Source organism: Scyliorhinus canicula, unplaced genomic scaffold, assembly GCF_902713615.1.
Source record: "Scyliorhinus canicula unplaced genomic scaffold, sScyCan1.1, whole genome shotgun sequence".
Lineage (NCBI taxonomy): Eukaryota > Metazoa > Chordata > Chondrichthyes > Carcharhiniformes > Scyliorhinidae > Scyliorhinus > Scyliorhinus canicula.
The window spans coordinates 533,259-546,123 of record NW_024055490.1 but is presented as its reverse complement, the minus strand read 5'-3'; the positions used below and the strand labels follow the sequence as shown (position 1 = coordinate 546,123).

The 12,865-nt window shown below is 44.3% G+C and overlaps 1 non-coding gene across 1 annotated transcript; it reads right to left on the bottom strand.

The window, feature by feature from the left end:
- Positions 1-265: 265 nt before the first annotated feature.
- trnas-gcu lies at positions 266-347 on the bottom strand. Its single transcript has one exon. It is a non-coding gene; the product is annotated as a tRNA-Ser (tRNA).
- Between the last annotated feature and the right edge of the window lie 12,518 nt (positions 348-12,865).

Below are 12,865 nucleotides of genomic sequence, written 5' to 3'. Positions count from 1 at the left end.
CCTCAAACCCACGTATCCACCCACCCACCCCCCTCTTAACCTTACTTTTTAGGACACCACAGGCAATTTAGCATAGCCAATCCACCTAACCCGCACATCTTTGGACTGTGGGAGGAAATCGGAGCACCCGGAGGAAACCCACCCACACACAGGGAGGACGTGCAGACTCCGCACAGACAGTGTCCCAGCCGGGAATCGAACCTGGGATCCTGGAGCTGTGCAGCATTTATGCTGACCACCATGCTGCTGTGCTGCCCACAAAAATCGACGAGGATGGGATTCGAACACACGCATGCATAGCACAATGAATTAGCAGTCCATCGCCTTAACCACTCGGCCACCTCGTCCCACATAATGTTGCAAAGCAGCCCTAAGACACATCACATCTAAAAGATGGAGCAACTGAAACATAAAATACTCCTGCATTCATCACATCTGGGTCGTGGGCTCAGGTATCTGTTGTGAGAGGGGATATTGATTCCACTGAGACAAGATTGTTAACCTATCATGGCTTGCATGTTGACATTACATTCTGAAATATTGGTCAGCGTATCTAAAGTTCGAATTCTGGGTCCAGCCTTACATGGGTCAATTTAATTTTCAGAGGCTAGTCTTTTCTTAGTCTTGTGTCTTATTATAAATTTAGAGTAAACAATTATTTTTTTCCAAATCAAGGGGCAATTTAGCACAGCCAGTCCACCTACCCTGCACATCTTTAAGTTTTGGGGGTGAAACCCACGCAGAGACGGGGAGAATGTGCAAACTCCACGTGGAGATGGACCGAGAGACGGGATCTAACCTGGTATCTCGACGCCGTGAGACAGCAGTGCTAACCACTGCACCACCGTGCTGGCCCCGTCTTGTGTCTAATTCTGACACGATGGTAATGGTGAACGGGAATTCTACTGGCTCCATATAAAATGTCAGTAATTCCAAAAATAGCATCTGAACACAAGAAAGGCAGAAAAATATATACAACTGGGCCTTTCCACTGCATCAGCTGCACGGACAGAGCGGTTGGAAGCTGGGATTGTTTTCCTTAGAACCGATCAGTTTTTGGGAGGGGTGTAACAATGGTCACAATTATGAAGGGTTTTGTTTGATTAATTAGGAAGAAACTTGATTCACTGGTAGGAGAATCAGAAGACACGAATTGATGAAATATTAAATCCCCCTCTGATTATAAACCTATCAAATTGAAACAGGACGTGACAGGGCGGATGCAGCAAGGATGGTCCCGATGGTGGGGGAAGCTAGAATCAGGGGTCACTGTCTAAGGATACGGGGTAAACTATTTAGGACTGAGATGAGGGGCAATAACTCCACCCTGGGAGTCGAGAGCTTATGGAATTCTGTACCACAGAACGAAGTTAAGTCCAAAGTATTGTATGTTTTGAAGGAGTTAGATATAGCTCTTGGGGATCAAAGCTCTGAAGGGACCAAATGATGTGGGTGAAAGTGGGAACAGGCTACTGAGGTGCCATGATCAGAATGAACAGTGGAGCAGGCTCGAAGGGCATAATGGTGGCCTCCTGCTTTATTTTCTATGTCACTGTATTACATCAGATCTGTTACTCCTCATGTTGAATAAGACCCTGTTTTTATCACTATTAAAGTAACCCCTGTCCCTGTCTATACTACACTCAACTGTTTGTGCTGCACTCAATTAATAACACGCAAGAACATGCATAGGATTATATTACATTAAATTCCGCCTCTTCTATATTCCACAGGGATTTGTATCTTTACATCTCACCAGGGCCTGTCTCTGTTGATATTACACCGGACCATGTTCCTGTTGTCTCTCGATTTATGTTAACCAATCACCTGATGCACTGGCAGAGTTAGACAGAACCGTGTTCTCACAGTATCGCCACGATGCTAATGGTGGGCACCCAAAGGAGAAATGGCGACCCAATCATACAACACTCATCTGGTTAGAAGAGCAACTAAAATCGCTGCACAAACGTATTGGTCGTTAGTGTAGGTGTGAATATGAAACATTTTTCTTAATTTTTGCAACTCCAATCGATCAAGACGTATTGTTATCTTCAGAATTATTTGGTTAACTTTGCGATGCCTTCATATGCCTCGGTCCTAAGCTCTGGTATTCATTCCCTACTCCTCTTTACCTCAATTCCCTTCTTAAAATCATCCCATAACATGCCTCGTCAACCACTTTTTGATAATCTGCCTGAATAACTCTTTACACATGTTTAATCCAGACCCTGACCAGGAATGACTGCAATAGACCCTGCCTCAGTTTATAATATTCTAGATCCTGTAACAATAATCACTGCTTTAGATACTATCTCATTTAAGTTTAATCAATCTTTGTATGAGTAATCGCTGCAGTAGAACCTGTCTCAGTTTTGGTAATCTGGACCCTGTATCAGTAATCTCTGCACGAGATTCAATCTCAATTTAGGTTAATCTACACTCTGTATTAGTGATTATTCTTTTTGACCATGTCATAGAGTCATGGAGTCTGAGAGTTATACAGGAAATAAATATGCCCTTCCACCCACCATATCTGAACCGGCAATCAAGCACCTATCTATTCTAAGATCGTCCATATATGGTTTTCCTCCCATAAAATCATAAAACATAGGAGTTGAACCCGGCCTTTCAGTCCATCCAGCCTGCTTCGCATTCAATCATAACTGTTATGTTTCTAATCCCCATTCTCCTGCCTTTTCCCCATAATCCCTGGTCCCCTTATTAATCAAGAGCCTGTCTATCTCTATCTTAAAGACACTCAGTGATTTGGCCTCCACAGCCTGCTGCGGGACTGAGTTCCACAGATTCAAGACACTCTGGCTGAATAAATTGTTCCTCCTCTCAGTTTTGAAGGCTCGTCCCTTAAATCTGAGGCTGTGACCTCGGGTTCTAGTTTCACCTACTAGGCCTCTCACTATTCTGTAACTATCAATGTGACCCCAACCCGCCCCCGCCCCGCGCCCCACTCCCCTCACAGCACCTCATCCTTCTAAACTCTATTCAGTACAGACCCAGAGTCCTCAAGCGCTCCTCATATGACAAGCCAGTCATTCCGAGGATCAGTCTTGTGAATCTCCTCGGGAGCTTCTCCAAGGCCAGCACATCGTTTCTTAGCCTGACCAGGTCCTTTTGCAGCCTCTCTGCTTCCTCAGCACGACTTGTTCCTCTACGTATCTTGGCGTCGTATGAAAACGTAGAAACAGTGCCCTCAGTTCAAAAGTAATAATACATTTTTTTATTAGCTTTTACATTATATCAGCTTTTAAAAGCTTCCGCATCCTTTGGCATCCCATTAATCTTCGCCACATTGTATGCTTATTCCTTTGCTTTTATGCTGTCCTTGACTTCCATTGACAACCATGGATGTTCCTGTCCTCATGCAACAGCCACAGGTTTGTCCCGGGTAGGATGGATGGTGGGTTCCAGAGCTGGGAGAGGGCAGGCATCTGAAGGATGGGAGATCTGTTCATAGACGGAAGCTTTCCCAGTTTGTAGGCGCTAGAGGACAAATTTAATCTGCCACCAGGAAACGCCTTAAAATATCTGCAAGCACGAGCCTTCCTGAAAAAACATGTAGTGGCCTTTCCGACGCTGCCGCCACTGAGGATACAGGACAGGGTGGTCTCCGGCACCTGGGTGGGGGAGGGGAAGATGTTGGATATCTACCAGGAACTACAGGAGGCGGAGGAAACCCCGGTGGAGCAGCTGAAGGGCAAGTGGGAGGACGAGTTGGTGAGGAGTTGGAAGCGGGTCTGTGGGCAAAGGTTCTGGGCAAGGTTAATTCCTCCTCATCATGTGCCAGGCTCAGTCTAATTCAATTTAAGGTGGTCCACCGGGCTCACATGACAGCAGCGAGAATGAGCAAGTTTTTTGGGGTAGAAGACAGTTGTATGAGGTGCAAGGGCAGCCCTGCAAACCATGTGCACACACATGTTTTGGGCATGCCCGGAGCTTAGAGAGTTCTGGCAAGGGTTCACGAGGGCAAAGTCCAAGGTGCTTAACACACGGGTGGTTGAGAGGTGGCAAATAGAGTTCAATGAAGAAAAGTGTGAGGTGATTCATTTTGGAAGGAATAACAGTAAGACAGGGTAGTGTGCTAATGGGAACAATCTTGGTAGTGTGGATGAGCAGAGAGATCTCGGTGTCCATGTACATAGATCCCTGAAAGTTGCCACACAGGTTGAGATGGTTGTTAAGAAGGCATACGGTGTGTTAGTTTTTATTGGTAAAGGGATTGAGTTTCGGAGCCATGAGGTCATGTTGCAGCTGTACGAAACTGGTGCGGCCGCATTTGGAGTATTGTGTGCAATTCTGATCGCCGCATTATAGGAAGGATGTGGAAGCATTGGAAAGGGTGCAGAGGAGATTTACCAAGATGTTGCCTGGTATGGAGGGAAGATCTTAATGGACTTAATTGAGGCATACAAGATGATCAGAAGATTAGATAGGCTGGACAGTGAGAGCCATTTTCCTCGGATGGTGATGTCTAGCACGAGGGGACATAGCTTTTAATTGAGGGGAGATAGATATAGGACAGATGCCAGAGGTAGGTTCTTTACTCAGAGAGTAGTCAGGTCGTGGAATGCCCTGCCTGCAACAGTAGTGGACTCGCGAACACTTAGGGCATTCAAATGGTAATTGGATAGACATATGGACGATAAGAGAATAGTGTAGATGGGATTTAGAGTGCTTTCACAGGTCGGCGCGACATCGAGGGCCGAAGGCCTGTACTGCGCTGTAATGTTCTATGTTCAAAGAGTGGTGAGGCTGTGGAATTCATGACCACAGGAAATAGTTGATCCCAAAACATTGAATACATTCAAGAGGCGGCTGGATATAGCACTTGGGGAGAATGGGATCAAAGGCTATGGGAAGAAAGCAGGATGAGGCTATTGAGTTGGATGATCAGCCATGATCGTGATAAATGGCGGAGCAGGCTCGAAGTGCCAAAAGGCCTCCTCCTGCTCCTAACTTCTATGTATCTATGTATGTAATCCTCTTCCCTGTTTACTGCATTTCCAATTTGGGAAACATATGCAACTTTTCAATTGATATCCTGTGAACCCGAGTCCCGAGTCCTGTCTATTAATATATAACAGAAAAAGCAGTGCTGCTAATATTACCCACTGGAGAATAACACTCTGTACCTCACCCAATCTGAAACAATTGTTAACATCTACACTGTATTCTGTCCCTTAGTCACTGTTCTACACATTCTGCTACTGCCCCTTTCATCACCTGAGCATCCGTTTTGCTCACTTTTCAAATATGACACAGACATTAAGACATTGGTCCCAGACCTTACCATTCCCTGCGTCCCACCAGAATTCCAAGGACAGCTTTAGTAACGCTCTGCTTCTCTAAACTATTCCGTCAATTTCTCGCAGGTCAGGTACAGGACGGGGTCGTATACAGAGCAAACCTTCCTGCACACTGAACCAGCAAACACTCTCAGGCCATATGCGTCACAGATTTGGATAAAGAAGAAAACTTCCTAAAACCTGTCCCATTATATACTTCCAGGGCCTCAACAGTAAACATTAAGTTACTGAATGAATTTCCCTGAACAATCTCCCCTCAAATACTCGAAGGACAGGTGCAGTACAGAGGAAAGCCCCTCCACAACATCCGCCATCTAACATGTGAAGGATAGGTAAAGCACATGTGAGGAACAGAGTAAAGCTTCCTCTTTGCCGGACCATCAGATACTTGCAGAGCAGGAGAAACGCAGGGTATGTGAAGAGTAAAGTTCCCCATACTCCGTCCCATTAATTGGTGTATAAAGCAAAGGAATTATTTGTGCAGGAGTTTGGTGTGAAAATGTCCACGCACACGGACAAACACTCAGAAAAAACGCACATCTGTCTGAATGTATATAATCTCAACCGTGTAACGGTGAACACCACAGTCGGCCCGACATTTATTAACATTAATCTGGGCCGTCCCTGCAATCGACCCTGTCTCGCTTTGTACGAATGTATACCCTGAATCAGTAATCACTGCATTAGACCTTATCTCAGTTTTCGTTAATCTAGACCCTGCATCAATAATTACGGCACTAGAATCTGTCTCACTTTATATTAATCTCGACGCTCTGTCAGCAAATAGTGCTCGAGAACCCCGTCTAAATTTACATAATTGAAGACACCCTCCTCTCAGAAATCACGACACTCGGCTTTGTCTCAGTTTATATTAGTGTAGACCTTGTATCAGGAATTACTGTACTAGACCCTGTTCCAGTTTATATCTAATTTAGCCTTTGTTGCATTACATAGAAACATAGAAGTGTAGAAGCATAGACAATAGGTGAAGGAGTAGGCCGTTAGGCCCCTTGAACTTGCTCTTCCATTCATTCTGATCGTGGCTGATCATCCAACTCAGTGAACTGGCGTCGCTTTCCCTCCATATCCTATGATCCCGATAGCCACAAGAACTATATATATAATTCCTTCCAGTAAACATACAATGTTTTGGCCTCAACTGTTTTGTGTGGTAGAGAATTCCACAGGTTCACCGTTCTAGGTCAATAAATTTCTCCTCATCTACATCCTTAGACTGTGTCCCTGATTCTGGACGTTCTTCCATTAATCGTTGCTGCACACTCTGTCCCGGTCATTATGAATATTTACCCTGTAACAGTAACCCCTGCATTAGAACCCTGCCCCAGTTATTATGAATCCCGGTCTTTTCAAAGAATCATAGAATCCTGACAGTGCAAAAGGAGGCCAGTCGGCCCATCGAGTCTGCACCCGCCCTCCAAAACGGCACCCCACTGAGGACAACTCCTCCACCCTTCCTCCATAACCCCACCTACCCTTTGCACACTCAGGGGAAATCTTTTAGAATGGCCAATCCACCTAACCTGCGCATCTTTGGACTGTAGGGAGGAAATTCTCGATTTCCACTGCACCACACTGTCTCCCACTTGTATTAATCAAGGCCCTGTTTTAGTAATCTCGGATACCGCCGGCTCTGTTTATTTAATGCCAGTTTCTGTACCTGTAAATGATGCGCTTCTCTCTGTTTTAGTTATTACTGTGCGAGATAATATCAATATTAATCGTGATGTGGAGATGCCGGCGTTGGACTGGGTGAGCTCAGGAAGAAGTCTTACAACACCAGGTACAGTCCAACAGGTTTGCTTCAAACACTAGCTTTCGGAGCATTGCTCCTTCCTTGGGTGAATGAAGAGGTATGTTCCAGAAACATGTATATTGACAAATTCAAAAGATGCAAGACAATGCTTAGAATGCGAGCATATGTAGGTAATTACGTTTTTACAGATCCAGAGATAGGGGTAACCCCAGGTTAAAGAGGTGTGAATTGTCTCAATCCAGGACAGTTGGTCGGATTTCGCAAGCCCAGGCCAGATGGTGGGGGAAAATGTAATGCAACATGAATCCCAGGACCCGCTCACGTGTGCAGAACTTGGCTATAAGTTTCTGCTCGGCGATTCTGCATTATCGCGCATCCTGAAGGCCGACTTGGAGAACGCTTACCCGGAGATCAGAGGCTGAAGTGTTCCCCGACTGGAAGGGAACATTCCTGCCCGGGAACACCCCCCCCCCTCCCCCCCCCCCCCCACCACCAACTGGCCTGGGCTTGCGAAATCCGACCAACTGTCCTGGCTTGAGACAATTCACACCTCATAAGCTGGGGTTACCCCTATCTCTGGATCTGTAAAGACTTAATTCCCTGCAAATGCTCGCATTCTAAGCATTGTCTTGCACCTTTGAATTTGTCTATATATATATATGTTTCTGGAACATACCACTTCATTCACCTGAGGAAGGAGCAGTGCTCCGAAAGCTAGTGTTTGAAGCAAACCTGTTGCACTTTAACCTGGTGTTGTAAGACTTCTTATAATATTAATCGTGCAATGGGTTACATCTCATTTATTACTACACTCCTCCATATCTCTGTTTAAAATAAAATAGGTCCTTTCTCAGTTCTCTCTAAATTAGATCCTCTCAGTGTTTATATCGTTCGCTATTATTCCAGTTATTAATGCATTAGCTCATGCTTCTGTGGCCTGTATAATTTACTCTCGTTGAGTTTTTACTTGTAGTTAGACGATGTATTTATTTTTATTTTACTGCACATTGTGTCTCGTAGTATTACATTAATCCCTGCTTCAGTTATCACTGTATTTAACCGTATAACAAGTATTATTACCCTGGGTCTTGTCTCTAGAATGATTGAACAGGACGATGTTTCGTTTTATCTTTCCCTCATCATTGTACCTGTGTAGAGAATGCTATCGACAGTTAAACATTTCAATAAGTAGGGCCATGTTTCTATACATACTACAATACATCCTTCCTCAGTTATGACTGCACGAGACTGTGTTTACTGCTTTAGCAAATCGTTGCAGTCTAATTCACAAATGCACTGAGCAACATCTCTCTCTACTGCAATTGACTCTTTTTAATCATTGTATTAGACCTTATATCTGTTAATATTACATTATGTGCGGATTAATTAATTGATGCATGAATCCATGCTGCTGTACATTTTAGAAGTAGCCATTTCGGAGCAGTTGTTCAACTGCACCAAGTCTCCATTTATATTATGTTAAGCCTCCTCTCTGATATTATTTTGTAAGACTCTGTTTCATTCACGGCTGAAGTCTTCCCCCACAGAATAATGCAACAGATTTATTTGCATTGATTACCGCACAATCAATATCCCGGGGGTTGTCATTGACAGGAAACTGAACTGGACGAGCCAGACGAATGCTGTGGCTGCCAGAGCAGTTCAAAGGGTAGGAATCCTACAGCGAGTAACTCACATCCCGATTGCCCAAAGCCTGTCCATCATCTGCTAGGCAAAAGTCTGAAGTGTAATGGAATACTCTCCACTTGTCTGGAGTGCAGCTTCAACAAATCTCAAGAAGCTTTACACCATCCAGGACAAATCAGTCGCTTGATTGTTGCCATCCACAAGATTTACTGTTGGAACTAATGAAGGTTTCATATTCAGCACCCACCAGACCCACGGCTACAACCATCAACAAGGACAAGAACAGCAGATACTTTGGAACACCACCAACTGGAGATTCCTCTCCAAATCACTCAACACTTTGACTTGGAAATATATTGCCGTTCCTTCACCGTGGCTGGGTGAAAATACTGGATATCTCTCGCTAATACTGTATGGGCGTAACTGAATATCAGGGACTGCAGCGATTCAAGGCGGCAGATCAACACCACCTTCTGAATGGCAACTTGGAATGGGCCATAATTGCTGACCCGATCAGTGGCGCCATATCGCGCAAATGAATGAAAAAAATAAAGGTTGTCTTGAAGATAGATAGATAGATAGATAGATAGATTGATGGATGGACGGACGGACGGACGGACGGACGGGCGGGCGGGCGGACGGACGGACGGACGGGCGGGCGGGCGGGCGGGCGGGTGGATCGATCGATGGATGGATGGATGGATGGATGGATGGATGGATAGAAAGAAAGAACGATAGAGAAAGTAAGATGGATAGATAGATGAAAGATAGATAGATGAAAGAAAGAAAAGAAAGAAGGAAAGGAAGAAATGAAAGAAAGAAAGAAAGAAAGAAAAGAAAGAAAGAAAGATGCAATTTTCTTTTGAATATACTAAATGCTTTTTATTCGTTCATGGGATGTGGATGTCGCTGGCTGATCCTGCAGTTCTCACCAATCCCTGAGGGCATTTCAGAGTTAACGGCATTGCTGTGGAGTCATCTGGAGTCATATATCGACCAGACTAGTTAAGGGCGACAGGTGTCCTTCCCTGAAGGACATCAGCGAACCAGATGGGTTTTGATTACACAGAACAATGGTTTCATGGTCATCATTAGACTTTTAATTCCAGATCTTTTTTGATTCAAATCTCATCACCTGCCGTGGTGGGAGCCGGGGTCCCCAGAGCTTGACTCTGGGTCTCTGGATTACTAATCCAGCGACAATACCACTGTACTACTGCCTTGTACGTGGAAAGGGGGGCGCACTTGTGTTTGGACGAATACAGTACGGTAGCCTGGTGGTTAGCATAAAAGCTTCACAGCTCCAGGGTCCCAGGTTCCATTCTCGGCTGGGTCACTGTCTGTGCGGACTCTGCACGTCCTCCCCGTGTGTGCGTGGGTTTCCTCCGGGTGCTCCGGTTTCCTCCCACAGTCCAAAGATGTGCGGGTTTGGTGGATTGTCCATGCTAAATTGCCCGTAGTGTCCTAAAAAGTAAGGTTAAGGGGGGGGGGGGGTTGTTGGGTTATGGGTATAGGGTGAATACGTGGGTTTGAGTAGGGTGATCATTGCTCGGTACAACATTGAGGGCCGAAGGGCCTGTACTGTTCTATGTTCTATTTTGTCGTCTCAATAACTATTAGCTGTTATGGAAGTTCGTTGCAAAGGCAAATACATCCTTAAAACTCCGGCCGATCTGTTCTCATCTCTTTGTTTCAGACTACACCGAGATTAATTAATGTCTCTATTCTCTCTCAGACTTAATTCACTTACAAAAGCATAATGAATAACTATTTGGTGTTGTGTGATTGGTCTGGTAATGGGTGTGTAATATTTTGCTGTAGGTTGGAGCGAACCTTGTGCCATTCACTTCATCACCAGGCTGAGGAACAGAAACACAGGAGCCATATTGAACTTCACATTGCACTACACTGTCACAAACTCCATTGTGTTGGATATGACTAATTCAGACTTGTGTTCATCTGTGGCAATTACCCACTGTTCCTTTAATGGTCCGAATTGTTTTTCATCCTATTTGCTGAATGGATTTCTGTTTGCTTTTGGTGTGGTCACTGATTATGAGAGACAGAGTCTGAAACTGTGTGTGTATGTATGTGTGCGCATGTGTGCGTGTCTGTATGTGGATATGTGTGTCTATGTATGCGCCTCTATGTCTATAAGGGCCGGTTAGTCTGGAATACATCATTATTCATTGTTTGCAAAATGGCGTTGCCAATAATTGCAATTATTTTTCAGCAGATGACGACATTTTATTGAGATTACCTTCCACATCCTATGCTACCCCTAATATGTACTTTCAATGTATTGTCTTGAGTGATCTAGATATCAAGCTGTCCATTCCATTGAAAAGACAAATATATCTTTCAAATTACTTACATAACTTCACAGTAACTTCATTGAAGCCTACTCGTGACAATAAGCAATCTTCATTTCATTTTCATATCGTTCAGCTCGCATTCTCTGTCTCAGGCTGCACCTAAATCAGTTGAACCCTCTTCTCTCTCTCAGACATAACTCACTCACACAGGCACACAGCAGCCGAGTCTGGAACCTAGTGTTTAAATGGCACCTCGTGTATAAATCTTTTTTTTACTGAAGGCACTTCTGAAAATAATTAAGCACAAAAACGTCATCAGAGGAAAATTCTGTGCCAGAAAGGCACCAGCTCATTCACTTAACCGCTCTCCCACCCACCCACCCCCCCTCCGCCCCCCTCTCTCTCCCACCCCCCTCTCTCGCTCTGACATCACGTGCCTTCAAACTTTCTACATTAGTATAACCTCTGTCAACAGATTGTTGCTTTAATTTCCCTTCATCTCTCCAGATTATTATTTGTATTATGACCAGTGAAGATCATCTGTCCATCTCCCGATCGTTTACTGTGTTTTTAAACAAATAATATAACTTTTACAAGGGAATGGGAATGGATGTGAATGTAATGCTGAGAGCGGCAGCAATCTGTGTGGGTGTTCTTGATGCTGTCACAGTGAGTTCACCCTCACAGGCAGGAAGACTGTTCACGGTGATAACATGAAACTGACGCCTGCTGTTTCATTCTCAGGTAACACAGCTTCCTGTTTCTCTGCTGCCGGTTCCAAACCGCACATCTCACTTCTGAGCAGAAAATAAATCCAGGGACCACAATCTGGTGAGAACATCTGTCAGTGCGGCCTATATCTGTCCACAGAGTAAGGGCAGAGTCACACAGATCACATTGTGGTGACATTTACAAATGAACCTGTTGTGATCTGTTCAAAGCTTCCATTCCAGGACATAACTGGATGGTCAGTGGATCAGTGACTGAGTTTCCCCGGTTCTCTGAAGCCAGGAAATTATATCTTGTTCCATTTCACTATTTTATCATTCTCCCTCTCCCTGTGTAATTTGTCTTTACTGTTTCTCAGATTTTATCTCTCATCCCCGCCTCTCTCTTTCTCATTTCTTCGCTCAGTTTCATTCCCTCTCTCTGTATCTTTCTCCACCTTTCTGTGTGTCTGTTTAATTAAACTTCTAAAACAAAACCATCAATGTTTGAATAGAGTAATTAGAGAGACTAGTACAACTGGCAGGAGGGTCTGTAACCAAAGGACAAAGATTTACTGTATTGAACAGGATTGTGTTTACACAGCCTGTTGTTATAAACGGGAACACACAAGGGGAAATTATGATGGAATCGGATTTAACAGCAACTTTGGAAAATGATGGATAAATATTTGAAGGTATTAAGATCTGAAGGATGAGAGGGAATGGGACCAGTTGGATGGTTCATCTATAATCATTGTCCCAGCACCTTTTCTGTATCTACCTCTGTCCTTCATTGAGGCCGAATAAAATACAATCATTACACAGCTTTGCTGTTGTGCTGATCCTGTCTTTAGGCAGAACCTGGGTATGTGCAGATAATCACCACGAATCTTTCAGAGGGTCGTTGCTGCTTGTAATCCACTACTTTGGACAAGGTAACAGTGAATAACACTTGTTTCGAAAAAGAACAATTATCGTTAACATTTGTGGCACTAATTCTTCCTGTGGTGAGGCTTTTAGTCCTTGTGTCATAATCTGATGATTTTAACCTAAGTGCCCATAAACTGGGACGGTACGGCGCAGCACTGCGGCCTGCGCTTC